The 15,115-nt window shown below is 41.5% G+C and overlaps 1 protein-coding gene and 1 long non-coding RNA gene across 3 annotated transcripts in view; one reads left to right on the top strand and one right to left on the bottom strand.

The window, feature by feature from the left end:
- Positions 1 to 15,115, top strand: part of LOC309615922 (uncharacterized protein) — a gene marked incomplete at its 5' end in the record, with an annotated part of 457,881 nt that overhangs the window by 181,938 nt on the left and 260,828 nt on the right. The gene's annotated exons all lie outside the window — the stretch shown is intronic.
- LOC309615941 overlaps positions 288 to 15,115 on the bottom strand; it is a 32,952-nt gene continuing 18,124 nt past the window's right edge. Inside the window, exon 2 of the long non-coding RNA XR_014237159.1 lies at positions 288 to 5,973. This is a non-coding gene — a long non-coding RNA (uncharacterized lncRNA). The remainder of the gene's footprint in view (positions 5,974 to 15,115) is intronic.

Here is a 15,115-nt window from a genome sequence, read left to right as displayed (position 1 = left end):
CTCTCTTTTAATCAGTAAATGTTAATCCTGAGACCCAGAAGGGTGGTTCCAGGAATGTTGGGAGCTTACATTCTAGAAACGAAAGGAGATTCTGGGGAAGGTCAAAGTTGAGGTGAGCTGAGCCAATGGCTGAATGTCAACTTCTTCTTTAGAGTGTGGTCTAATGTTGCTTTCCTCTCCTGGGTGTTAGGGTCTGGTATCTCTAGCACCCAGCATCACATGGTCACAGGGCACTCAGTAAATGAGAACTGAACTAGTCAATAGTAGTCATCCCTGTCATAGCATGCTTTCTTTTTTTTTTTTTTAATTTTATTTATTAATTTATTTATTTATGGCCGTGTTGGGTCTTCGTTTCTGTGTGAGGGCTTTCTCTAGTTGCGGCGAGCGGGGGCCACTCTTCATTGCGGTGCACGGGCCTCTCACTGTCGCGGCCTCTCTTGTTGTGGAGCACAGGCTCCAGACACGCAGGCTCAGTAGCTGTGGCTCACGGGCCTAGTTGCTCCGCGGCATGTGGGATCCTCCCAGACCAGGGCTCGAACCCGTGTCCCCTGCATTGGCAGGTGGATTCTCAACCACTGTGCCACCAGGGAAGCCCCATAGCATGCTTTCTTGACTGGCAGGCCAAGAGAGGACTCAGAAAGGTGGAGAGTGATGAGCAGGGTCAGCTTCATGGAGAATGGATCATAAAGAAGATTGATTCTTTGCATGAAAGTAAAAGAAACTCCATTTAAAGTAGCAAAACTGAAAGGGAAGAATTTGTTAAGTACTGAGGGGTCTCACTAACCCAAGAAAAGGAATTCAGTCAAGACTCAGGAACTAGCCAGAAACATGCACTCAACCACTACCAGAACTTTCTCTCCAGTCCTTGATTCTGCTCGTTTCTGTTCAACTGCTCCTTCTTTTCTCTATTGGAACATCAGCCCTCTCTGCCTCTCTTTTACCCATAGCAAAACACATGGCAGATATCAAGACATCAGCATCCAAACTTATTTTTTTCTGCCTCAAATCTTTGGGCACTGAGTCTAAAAATCCTGGGGAAGGACCTCCTTGGCCTGGTTTGGGTTAGAGAGTCATTCCTATTCCATTGACTAGGATCAGTGGTGGGATGTCATTCTGTCAACAGGGTGGCTCAGGCATTAGCCGGGGAACAAGAGGAGATGGACATTTCCTAGAAGGAATTGCCAAAATGATGGTACTGATAGTGTCCACTGGTTTCAGTGTAATCCAAATCATAAGTGGATGAAGAGGAAGAAAAAAAAGTAGCCACACAGAGGTCTACTATGAGTAAAGAGAAATGAGGAAATGTATCTGTCACTTCACAGGAATCCATTGCGGGCTACTGTGTGCTGGTAAAGTCAGAAATGGCTTATATGAGAAGGACAGCTTTGATTCTGGCCTGGGGCTGGCCTGGATCTGGGGCTGGATCTGGAGAGACAGAGGAGAGGGAAGAAGCTTTTCCAGACAAGAACTGCACAGAAACTAGGCTGGGGGCTCTAATGAGCTCCACATTTGGTGGCAGCGAGAGCCAGCCTGATTGTATTGACATATGCCTGTGGAGAATGTGCAAGATAAATCTGCATAATTAGGGTGGCACCGGATTGTAGAGGGCCTTGAAAGGTGGGCAGGGGATTTAGATTTGGCCAGCAAAAATGAACCAGTAAAGATTCCTGAAGGAAGAGTAATATGGAAACAGAGAAGTTTCAGAGGGTGAATGTGGTAGCAACGTATAGGACACAGTCAATCACCAAGACACTGAAGTCAAGCTTCCTAGGAACTGCTTTGGAGTTCAACATAAAATATAGATTCTCAGATCTTATTGCCGCTGTAGAATCAGAATCTCTGGGGTTAGGGCTGGGAACTATGTTTGGAAAATTCCCTAGGTAGCAAATGCTGAGGATACACCTAAATGATTCTTGATCTGCTATTTTTCAGCTTGGGCGGTGACAAACTAAAATTTTTAGGTAGGAAAACTATATCATCCTTTGAAACATACAGTTCATTCTTCATTAACTGGAGGAATGGGAGAGGAGAAGAAAGTAATAAGTAACACTGAATCTTAGCTAATTTAAGACTGAGGTCAACTCTTAACGACCTAGTTTCCCCCCACTTTTGTTTATTTAATTGACTATTTATTCTGTTATTTTAAATAATGTAATGATCTCCTTTGATCTACCATCCAAAACAAAAGCTGGGACCCTGGCTGTTACTAAATCTAACCTGTTCCATGCCTCCATCCCCACCTCATTGTATGGATGTTTACTGCCGGAGGTAACCACCATCCTGGATCCTATATTCATCATTTTCTTGCTTTTCTTTTTATATAGTTTGTTGTATGTATCACTGTTAATTATATGTGTCATTGTAGTGTTCCTACAAAGTATATGCAGTTTTGTTTTAATTGTTCTCACTTTATAAAAAGGGTAACATGTTGTAAGCAGTGTTTTGAAACTTACTTTTAAAATTTAATATTAAATTGCTAAGATTCTTCCATGTCATTGGGTGTCACTGTAGTTCAGGTGACTGAGCTTTTGGAGGAACAGTGAAAATGGGCACTAGGACCTGGGCTGAGCTTGCAAATTACTCCAACAAGCAGTTAAGAGACATTGGCTGTCTCTAGCAGCCTCCCCTTCCTAGGTCAGGAGGCGAGAAGCCATGTCCTGGTGTCTTTTCAGGAAAAGGGCAGGATGAGCCCATGGATTTCCTGTTCCTCAACCAGAGTAGCTCAGAGGGGGCAAGAGCTTCTTCCTTTGCATACCTTTGGCAGTTATGATCCACGCCTGCCATGATATTAAGAACATCCAGAGAAGCAAGAAGAACTACAGTCCTGCAGCCTGTGGAACAAAAACCACATTCACAGAAAGATAGAGAAGATGAAAAGGCAGAGGGCTATGTACCAGATGAAGGAACAAGAAAAAACCCCAGAAAAACAACTAAATGAAGTGGAGATAGGCAACCTTCCAGAGAAAGAATTCAGAATAATGATAGTGAAGATGATCCAGGACCTCGGAAAAAGAATGGAGGCAAAGATTGAGAAGATGCAAGAAATGTTTAACAAAGACCAAGAAGAATTAAAGAACAAACAAACAGAGATGAACAATACAATAACTGAAATGAAAACTACACTAGAAGGAATCAATAGCAGAATAACTGAGGCAGAAGAACGGATAAGTGACCTGGAAGACAGAATGGTGGAATTCACTGCCGTGGAACAGGATAAAGAAAAAAGAATGAAAAGAAATGAAGACTGCCTAAGAGACCTCTGGGACAACATTAAATGCAACAACATTCGCATTATAGGGGTCCCAGAAGGAGAAGAGAGAGAGAAAGGACTCGAGAAAATATTTGAAGAGATTATAGTTGAAAACTTCCCTAACATGGGAGACGAAATAGCCACCCAAGTCCAGGAAGTGCAGCGAGTCCCATATAGGATAAACCCAAGGAGAAACACGCCAAGACACATAGTAATCAAAGTGGCAAAAATTAAAGACAAAGACAAATTATTGAAAGCAGCAAGGGAAAAATGACAAATAACATACAAGGGAACTCCCATAAGGTTAACAGCTGATTTCACAGCAGAAACTCTGCAAGCCAGAAGGGAGTGGCATGATATACTTAAAGTGATGAAAGGGAAGAACCTACAACCAAGATGACTCTACCCGGCAAGGATCTCATTCAGATTTGATGGAGAAATCAAAAGCTTTACAGACAAGCAAAAGCTAAGAGAATTCAGCACCACCAAACCAGCTCTACAACAAATGCTGAAGGAACTTCTCTAAGTGGGAAACACAAGAGAAGAAAAGGACCTACAAAAACAAACCCAAAACAATTAAGAAAATGGTCATAGGAACATACATATCGATAATTACCTTAAACGTGAAGGGATTAAATGCTCCAACCAAAAGACACAGGCTCACTGAATGGATGCAAAAACAAGACCCATATATATGCTGTCTACAAGAGACCCACTTCACACCTAGAGACACATACAGACTGAAAGTGAGGGGATGGAAAAAGATATTCCATGCAAATGGAAATCAAAATAAAGCTGGAGTAACAATACTCATATCAGATAAAATACTTTAAAATAAAGAATGTTACAAGAGACAAGGAAGGACACTACATAATGATAAATCCAAGAAGAAGATATAACAATTATAAATATATATGCACCCAACATAGGAGCACCTCAGTACATAAGGCAAATGCTAACAGCTGTAAAAGAGGAAATCGACAGTAACACAGTAATAGTGGGGACTCTAACAGCACACTTACACCAACGGACAGATCATCCAGACAGAAAATTTATAAAACTCAAGCTTTAAATGACCCAATAAACCAGATAGATTTAATTGATATTTACAGGACATTCCATCCGAAAACAACAGATTACAGTTTCTTCTCAAGGGCACACAGAACATTCTCCAGGATAGAGCGCATATATGTGGAACCTAGAAAAATGGTGCATATGAACTGGTTTGCAGTGCAGAAATAGAGACACAGATGTAGAGAACAAACGAATGGACACCAAGGGGGGAAAGCAGCTGAGGGGTGGGGTGGTGGTGTGATGAATTGGGCGATTGGGATTGACATGTATACACTGATGTGTACAAAATTGATGACTAATGAGAACCTGCTGTATAAAAAAATAAAATAAAATTCAAAAATTCAAAAAAAAGAAAGAACATCCAATGTGCGAATTGTGCAAATTGGTAAATTCACCCTGATGCCAAGAGCCAACTGAACATTCAGGCTATTTTTCTCATATTATGTATAATATACATTTATTATATCTTACCTTTATGTAATATACTCTTTTATATACTGTATTATTATTTGGTACATTGTTATGGGCTAAATTGTGTCCCCTGCCCCAAATTCATATGCTAAAGTCCCAACCCCCAGTACCTCAGCATGCAACTGTATTTGGATGGGGTCTTAAAGAGGTAATTAAGTTAAGCTGAGGTTGAGGTTCTTGGTATGGGCCCTAATCCAATGTGACTAGCCTTATAAAAAGAGAACATTTGGACACAGACACATCCAGAAGGAAGACCATGTGAAGACACGTGAAAAGTCGGCTATGTGTAAGACAAGCAGAGAGGCCTCAAAAGAAACCTACCCTGCTGACACCTTGATCTTGGACTTCTAGGCTCCAGAATTGTGAGCAAATAAATTTCTGTCACTTAAGCCACCCAGTCTATGGTATTTTGTCATGGCAGCCCTAGCAAACTCATACACATATAAGTTTTATTCTGAGTAGTGCTAGCTTGACAATTAAAATAATAGTTTCTATGACTAGACCTCCTGGGTTCAAATTCTGGCCTTACTATTTCTGAGTTTATAAGACCTTGGATAGTTCTGATTCCACTGAGATGGAGTAGCCCCATTTCTCCCAGGTTCCCCCCTTTACAACTGAACATCTCTGGACGTGATACAACAAAAAAGCATAGGAAGTCTCTGAGAGGTGAAAGAAGAATGGGCTGCCTGGGACCTTGGGTCCTTGAGGAATGACACGGTGGTGAATTCCTGAGTTACCTTATTGTCATCTATATATTCTGTACAGGCACTGCAGAAGCCTCCAAACCAGAACCACCAACAGGCACAGACTAAAAAGCTCCAAGGAAAGCCTGTTCTTGCTGAGCAAAGGATCAGGAACATTTGAAAACACTCTAGCCAAGTGACAGACACCAGTGGAAAGATGCCCGCTCTATCTTCTACCCCCTGGCTGGGTGGAAGCAGGCATGCAGCCTTCTCCCTTAACCCCACAGGGGGGTGTCAGCAGAGCTGAGCAGGAAGCTAACCTTCTCTCCTGTGCACGGCGGAAGCAGGCTTCACTTCTTCCACCGGATGATGTTGGCAGGACCAAGTGGGATGCTGATCTTCCGTGCCCTGCCCAGTGGAGCCAATTCTGCTGGCGTAGTGTCAGCAGGACCCAGTGTTGACCTGAGTCTTCGTCTTCACCCAGCAGCAATGAACCTTAAGGAGGTGGTACAGGCCAGGACTAGTCAGCCCTCCACTTTCCCCTGGGCTCAACGGGACCCAGTGGGGAGCTGAGCCTCTACCCGATCCGATCCGGTAGCAACAAGACAGAATTAGGAGGTTTGAGGCAGGGCTTGCTGGCACTGTGCCCCACTCCCTCCCCTCCCCTGGTGGCAGCAGAGCCCAGCAAGGTGGGAGCCGGTGCCCCACTTTCACCAGGAAGACATCAATAGGGCAGAAGGGGGAGCTGACTAGGAACCCCATCTGCAGTGAGGCCGGGTGAGTCAGTGCCCTGCTCTTGCCAAGTTGGTGTTGGCAGGGCCCAGAGGAAACTTGAACATATACACTCTTGCAGTACACCTCACTAGGGGGACTGTCTGCTAAAAATAAGATAAAATAAGATCAAGAGTCTCCTAGTACTATATCCAAAATGCTCAGAGAACAATAGAGATCACTTATACCAAGAACCAGAAAGATCAGAACACGAATTTGAAAAGACAGTCAACAGATGCCAATACCAAGATGAATCGGATTTTGAAATGACCTGACAACAGTTTTAAAGCAGCCTTCTAAAAGTGCTTCCCAAGGAATTACAAATTCTCTTGAAACAAATGGAAAATTATGAAATTTCAGGAAATAAAATAGAAATTATTAAAAAGGAACCAAAAGGAAATTATAGAACCCCCCCCCCAAAAAAATACAATCACCAATGTAAAAACTCATTGGGTGGGCTCAATAGTAGAGTGGAAAAGACAGGATAAAATCTGTGAATTTGAGAACAGATCAATAGAACGTAATCGATATGAACAGCAGAGAACGTAGACAGAAAAAAAAGACTTTGGACAAGTTACTTAAACCGTCTGGATTTCACTTTCCTCATTTTTAAAATGGAAGTCATGTTTGTGGCTATGTCAAAGGCATGTTGTGACAATTAATTGAGATGTATATAAAAGGCTTATTTGTCAGAATGCCAGGCACATAGTAAGTTCTCAATAAAAGTCAACTATTATTATTATCACCCTGGGAAGATAGCCATGGGATTTCATCTCTTTGTACAGTTAATTCAATTTAATCTGTAATTCAAAATGATAAATGCTCTTCTTAAGGGCTGAGGGAGAGATCAGTGTGAGGGAGTGCTGGATAGGGAAGCTTTCTTGAATGAAAGTGTTTTTAATCAGGGCTTGGAAGGCGTCAAGGGCAGGGATGAACACCCTGCCTGGCACCTTCCTCACAGAGGAAGCCTAGAAATGAGAAAGACCTGATTAGCAGCGAATAAGGGCTACTGCTGGAGTTTTTTTGCCTTCTTAAGCTAATAAGGATAAAAAGAGCAGTGAATGGGGCAGTGAGGAAAGCAGGCCTCAGCCGCTAGGGGACCGTTTAGGAAATGACTCGGCACTGATGTGGTTCTGGTCTAAGGGATCTCATAAGAAGCAAGTTGCTATGCTAATTAACCCCTAAATATCTCTACTCTTTGTCTCCTTCTAAGCCATGGAAACACCTTACCGTTTGGGTTATTAGAAGTGATCTACTGTTAGCAACAGCTCTTTCGTATGCTTACATGTGCCCATGTGCACACACACGCACACTCATGTCACACTCACATATACACTCATACACACATACTTACATACGTACAAACACATACACCCATATACATCCACATTCACAGAGTTGCGTATATTCACAATTACACCTCCCACAGACACTCATGCATGGTGTCACCTACACTCATATACCCTGTCACACATTCATACACACAGGCCACACACTTACACAGCCATTCATATGCACAACCACACACATCACGCATAACCACATACGGGCACACTCAAGTCACGCAGACATAAGTAAACGTACCATACACATACCAGCAGTCACCCACCTGTATTCACACCTCCCGCAGAACATACACACATAAACACACATGCGCAAGCAACTTTTGAAACATCCCAACGTATTTATTTTCATAATATGATGTAATATTAATGCATAGACAATTTTCATAAAATAAGCTAAAAATAGACACTCGACTACTTAGTTAAGAATGAATCTCTACCAAGGTCATATAGTGAATCGCTTTTCTTTGTGTGATTTCTCAAGGTTTATTTTTGTAGGAAAGCCTCCAAGATTCTATAACTTCTCTTAATAGGCAACAGAAATGTAGTGTTACTGGGGTTTTTTATTTGCTTTGGGTCACCATAGTATTTAATAATAACATACATTCTGGCTATCAACCTTCTTACATAAATAAGTGCCGTTTTGTCTACCATATCCTTTCTACCTTCTTAGCATTTCCAATTTTATTCTATTTTCTGAAACAGCCATCTATTTTTCAATTGGTCTCGTAGGTTGTTTTTCTCAGAATCATCTTTTTGTAGTGGTTAAATTAATCTCCCAAGCATTTGGATTTTTTTAATCTTTGATTTTTGGAATCTCTGAGACTTTTTTCTTACAGTCAGTTACTTTCCTTTCATTCTCTTTCACCTTTTGTTATAGAAATATTTATAGAAATATCCTTTTTTATAGAAATATCCCTTTTCTGCTTTTGGTATTGCCTTTAATGTTACAGCACACTGCTTTCTTCACTCTAGCTGTGAATAGCCTGCATGAGCAGATAGAGGGCTAAAACCCATGATGAAGAAGCTGACATCATTTGCACAAGGCCCCAGATATACATTTGTCATGCTGTGTACCTAACGGTCGAATCTATCACCAAAGCAATAAAGGGAGCATATTTAGCAGATATATTGGTGCTGAGGATGGTTGCTTAAGAGAGTATAAATAAGCACAATATTTTTCAAATAGATAAATACCACCTGAGTTTCCAATCTTAGCAAAGACAACTGGGAGCCATAATGATAACCAGGAATTGCTTCTTTATTGGTTTCTTGGTTTTTAGTTAGGTAAAGAAGGGTCTGTCATTTAGATCAGGACCATTGGCTCTATAATGGTCAAATAGGGAATAATAATGCCAGTTAAACAAGTAATGTACCTCATCTCTGACCCAGGATAATATGATTCAGGATGAGAAAGTACTTAGGTAACTAGGTATATTTAACCTTCTTAAAAAAAAACCAAAAAACAAAAAAACTGGGTCTCTTAACAATTACACAATTTTAGACTAGCCCAGTAAGAAAATTAGGTAAATGTGCAGTGACCCAGAAGTCAAATTGTACTTTCCAGGAGGTTGGTGGGGAGGGCCAAGGTCTGTACTGGTTTTCTTCAGTGCTGTTTTCACTCCCCTACTCTACCTGCAAATGACATGATTTAGGATACTGTCAATTCTTAGGTGCCAGGCTGGCTGGCCTGTTCCATCAACAGAAAGTAGTCCAGGCCTATCATTCTTCAATTCCATTTTTATTCTTCCCCTTGGTGTTGGTGTCATTGGTGATTCTGGTAGACAGAGCAGTAACAGCCTTTTCTATGGCTCCTTGCAGTGTATAAGTTCTTCACATTAGTTCTCTAGCCTTGTGAGGTAGCGTGAATCACCTTTTCCACTTGATCAATGAGAAAATGGTCTCAGAATAAGTTGGATAACTTGTTCAGCAAACATGCTTTTCCCACTCATGGCAGAACTATTTACTGAATAGGCATGTTCACCCTGACATTTGCTAGTGCCCTTGTGGGAAGATGGAGCCTTTAAGAACCAGTGCATGACTCTGCGATCCCTTGCTCTGAGGGTCTTTGTTGCCACCATGATCTAGAAGCCACATCTTGAGATGTTGGAGCCCCAGGATGCAAGTGGACCGGATTCCTGATTCTCTGCTTGAAGGGAACTGCCCTGGAGAGCTTCCAGACTTGCCCGTGATTTTGCCCGAGTAAGAAATAAACCTTTGATGTATTTAGTTACTGAGATTTTATTTATTACTTATTATTGCAACATAGTCTATCCACTATAGTAAAATGATCCTTAATTCTATCTAAGTATGTATCGTTTAAAAATATGTTTTTGTATATATCAAATTTAATCTCCACAAGAATTCTGAAAATTAAATATATTTATTTCCGCTTGATCAGTATAATCACAATACTGATATGTTCTGATTAGTTTCTGCTCTTTTAGGACTAGAAACCTTTCACACATAGCATTTATCACAGATGGGAGTTTATATGTATTTATATAATTCTTTGATCAATAGCTATCTAGAATTCAAGCTCCACAAGGATACTATATTCTTAATCCTGAATTAGGTGGTTAATGCTTATTTGTTGAATTTAGTTAATATATGAGTGCCGGTATCAGCAGATGAGTGCATCTTATCCCTATGGACAAGCCACAGATATTCTATTTAGAACCAGGAGAGTTAGTTGTGTGATTTGACTAATCCATGGCACTTGGCAAAAGGAGCTCCATTAATTCGTCTTCATTGATGGAGATATATCTACGCTTGAGACACAGTGAGCCCTGCCCTTGGGCCAGAACATTCACTCTTCTGGCTGTTTTGATATGGGAAATACTGACTTCAGGCTCTTTATGTTTTTGTTAAAAATGATCTATATTGGTGATCAGCCTTCATGCTCAGTTTACGGATATAATTCATTCTGATGGCATTCTAAACTTTGCCACAATTACTCTGGAGGCAAAGCCAATTTCATTGCATTTTATGCTTTAAGACCATAGAGAAAATCCACGAAGGCTTTGGTTGTGATGATGTCCTTAATTGTGTGAACCTTAGACTCTCATCTTTTGACACTGTAGATATTAATTACAGACATTAGGTATTAGTACAGGTGCTGGCTTGGAGTTGTGTACATAAACACTGGGTGAATGGCACTCTTAATGGAACACTTCTATATTCAGTGCAACTGTTTTCACAGGACAATGACCCACTTTTTTTTTGGTGGGATAGATGCTTGAATTGTTTCTTCTCTTAGGATGGTGAATTTGTGCTGACCTGGCCACATTTTCATAAGTTGGTCTTCTTGGTAACCTACCGTCATTTCTGAGACAATTGACTAGGACTAGTATAGTCTGTGACATGGAATTGAGTGACAATAACTGACGAATGAATAGATTAATGGCTCTGACCTTATTAAAGTAATGTGCTAATCATCTGAACTGAAGAGCGCTGGCTTCAAAGAGAATTCTTGGAACCAAGCAAAGCTACAGGGATAAAATGCAAAACGAGTGTATGTTTTCCCAGCAACACAAATCCTACTCAACTGTATAAATCTGGCCACCATGGACTTAAAGGACACCCATAATTAGGTAACTTAATCCTTCAATCTAATGAAGAAAATACAACAGCGCTCTGCTTATTTGGACACAGCTCTTATCTGTGCCCGTGAACAGGCTATGTGGTAACCAGAAGTCAAAGCAATGGTTGCACTGTTTGCAGGCAGAGGTTACAGTCAAAGGCATGTGTGAGAGCCATTGACAGTGAGGAGAATATGGCTGCAGACCGACCCCACTGAGCTGTCATTCTAGATGAGGCCCTCAGCCAGGCATGTCTTACCCATGGGGCAGAATCACAGGGCTCCCAACTGTGAATAGCCCAATGTCTTTTATGCCAAATACAGGCCAGACATCTGGAAAGGAAAGCCTGTGGGTACAAAAGCTGATCTTTCAATCAGATTGGTAAAAGAGGGGAGTCACTGTTGGCTAGACATAGATGGTTTGCCTCGGAGGGCTGGAGCTCTTGTCCTCAGGCTCCCAGGAAGCAGAGTGCCTTATGATACCCTACTTAGGAAAACCCCTTCATCTCTGACCATGTAGGTGTTTAACCATTTATCTGATTTCTTTCATAACTTCCTGAGCAAATCCTTTCACTTGAAGTTGCAATGTTGAGAGTTCCTGCGGTGAATTATTATGGAAGTGTGTATTCAGATGTTTCTGAAGTTGTAGGAAGCAGAATGCATTCCCTGCCTATGTTTCAGAACTTAGTGCACAAAGTGAGGAAAGAGTTAAGTGTGAATAATTTAAAATTCAGGGATTGGGAAATAATAGATTCTGAATGAGGAAGATGAACAGTACACTGAAGAAGAGGGAGGAAACGTAGAAGTTTCCATCAAGGGAGGTGAAAATTGTCAGTGGATTGTGCAGAGATGGGATAACATTGCTTAGCAGTCTAATTCTGCCAAATCTCCACTGAGGGAGTTAGATAAGAAAGGGATGCTTTTTTTTTTTTTTTTTAATTGTACTGTTCTCTTTTCTTTTCCTTCTCTTAAATTTCTTTTAAAAGAAGCCTAAGAAGCAGCATGCAAAGCATTCAGAATAATTCAGATTTACTCTAAAATGCTGATAAATGTAAAACAGCTTTTTTTTTTTTGTATTTGAACAAAGTGCATTTTCTTGTACCCTGCAAGTTCTTGTTTTGTGGTAGTTTGTGTCATGTTTCTCACAGTATGCAGACTTTAACCAGCTCAGCCATTTCTGAAAATGAGGCCCACGACATTTCTTTCACAAATTTCCCATTAAAGAATCTTTCTTTGTTCAGGGTCATGGAAAGAACTGTTGGTTGCACAGAGGTCTTTCAAGGAAGAAAAACACTATATAAATAGCAAGTATTATTAAATCAACCCAAATTCTCCACTTCACGAGGCAGAAAGCAAGTTTTCTTGAAAATCCGTGGCAGAAAGTATTTCTAGATTGAGAGGAGTTTGGGAATGAAGAGATAGGAAGCCCATCTCCTCACTCCGTGCCAGGGCAGTGAGCCAGCATTTAATAATCGTGATAACAATAGCAAACACTTACACAGCACTTACCTTGTGCCAGGAACTTTTCTAAGCACTGCTATTCTGTATATAGCTCAAGGAATCCTCTCACACTCCACGAGGTAGGGATATTTTTGCACATGGGAAACTGAGGCACAGAGATGATCTGACTTGTCAGAGATCACACAACCAGTATGTGGCCTCCTGTGGTTTGGCCGGCTTTCCTTATAGATCAAGATGACTGCTCAGGGGGTATGATTTATGGCCTATCAGAAAGAGACCTTCTTAGTCAAAAATATGTCCATAATGCTCTCTGAGATTCTTACCTTAGTGTCTGAAGCCAGACCGATAAAAACTTCATTTGAGTTAAGTAGCAGACTTCATTCAAAGGAAAGCCTCAGTGAGACACGAGTCACATTTCCTTTCCTACAGAACTGAGGGAAATGTGTAGGAAGGGGAGGTTAATTTGTGTGTGTGGAGGCTGGCAGTGTGGACAGAGGGCAGTGAGGGTGGGTAGCCAAGGGGCAGAAACCTACCCTCCACCAGGGGAACCACATAGGAAAAGGTAGAAGGGGCCGGAAGAGGCCACACAGATGGATATTAAGAGTCAAAAAAAAAAAAAAAAGGTCATGAAGAACCTAGGGGTAAGACTGGAATAAAGACACAGACCTACTAGAGAATGGACTTGAGGACACGGGGAGGGGGAAGGGGAAGGGGAAGCTGGGACAAAGTGAGAGAGTGGCATGGACATATATACACTACCAAAGGTAATAGCTAGTGGGAAGCAGCCGCATAGCACAGGGAGATCAGCTCGGTGCTTTGTGACTACCTAGAGGGGTGGGATAGGGAGGATGGGAGGGAGGGACATGCAAGAGGGAGGAGATGTGGGAACATATGTATACGTATAACTGATTCACTTTGTTATAAAGCAGAAACTAACACACCATTGTAAAGCAATTATACTGCAATAAAGTTGTTAAAAAAAAAAGAGTTAGGCTGACTTGAGTTTGAAACCCTCGCTGCCACTTCCCAGGCTACTTAGTTCACCTCTCTAAGCTTCAATTTCCCCTTCTGTTACCTCTTGGTGTGGTTTTAAACATTCAATGAGATAATGAGGGTAACATTTCAGCAGAGACATTAGCACAAAATGGAGACGCAAAGTGAAGAACACAAATTCCAGAGCCAGGCTGCCCAGGTTCAAGTCCAGGGGGCCTCACTCATTGGCTGTGTGTCTTTGGACCCATTAGTAAAACTTTCTGTAATCTGAGGCTCATTATAGTATCTACCTCCTAGTGTTGTCTTGGGCTGGGGGTGTTGATTGAGTTAGTAAACTGTTTAGAATAGTCCTTGGTACGTAATATGTGCTATATAATTGCTGGCTATTTTCAGAGGAAGCACTCAAAACACTAGCAGTTGATATCAGTAAGTGTAAATTAGCCTCAGAATTTTTTTCCAGCATGTCCATGCCATGCCTTGCTACCTGTCAGCCTATAAACAGGCTCTTTTCATTGGCTTTGAACTTTCTTCTACCCACTGTGAACTCTTTGTTTTTTGGTTAAATTTTATCTCTTACCAAGTATAAGGTTGGTTCCAAAGTGTAATACAGTGGGTAATGAGGTGAGATTTCGTTCTTTTAGGCTTTGAGAAACAGTCATTGTAGGGGTGAAGGAGTCCATCTCTGTGTTTGGATCGACAACCAAAGGGTGACGTGAATTGGATGTGTCCTTGTTGTCCCGGTTATCAGGGAATAAACTTGTGGTTTGCTGTTCAGCTTCCTGAGCTGTGTGTACCAATGTGACACTTCAGAACTGGGACAGTTCCAGAGTTTTGTTCTAGTGACACAGAAATGCAAAGACTCTAGCAGGGTGGCCCAGTGCAGTACTGATGAGCCCATTTACAAATATGTATTTGTCATTATTTCCTGGGAACATTTTTAAATGGTCTTGATGCTTTGTTCTGGCCTCCATTTCAATGTGCTGTGAATGGCATTCCACCCAGGGATGTTGTGTACAAATATGAAATGCTGGCAATCACATTTTTGTAGTTAGTGATTGTTGACTCACCTATCCATCCATTCACTTAAAACCTGTTCATTGAGCATCTATTATGTGCCAGGAATTATTCTAGACACTGGGGATTCAGCAGTGAATAAAATAGACACAAACCTCTGCCTTCAGGGTGCTTGCATTCTAGTGAAGGGTGAGAGGTAATAAGGTAAGTAAAGCATGTGACATGTTAGGAGGTGATAATGTACTAAGGAGAAGAACAAAGCAGGGGAGGAAGTTGGTAGGGAGGTAGGGTGGCTAGGGAAGCCTCCCTGAGAGGGATGTTTGAATAAAGTTCTGAGGAGTCTGGGAATGGGATATGTGGGAAGGCGTTCCAGGCAGAGGGAACCGCAAATGTGAAGTCGACAAGAGTGTAGGGCAGGTCAAGGGGGCTGTTGTCATAGCTGGAGAGGAGTGAGTGATGGAGAGAGTAATGGGAA

This window comes from Balaenoptera borealis (assembly GCF_965194805.1).
Source record: "Balaenoptera borealis genome assembly, chromosome: 18".
NCBI classification, from domain to species: domain Eukaryota; kingdom Metazoa; phylum Chordata; class Mammalia; order Artiodactyla; family Balaenopteridae; genus Balaenoptera; species Balaenoptera borealis.
The sequence above is the reverse complement of the archived record's forward strand: the minus strand, read 5'-3'. Positions and strand labels throughout refer to the sequence as shown.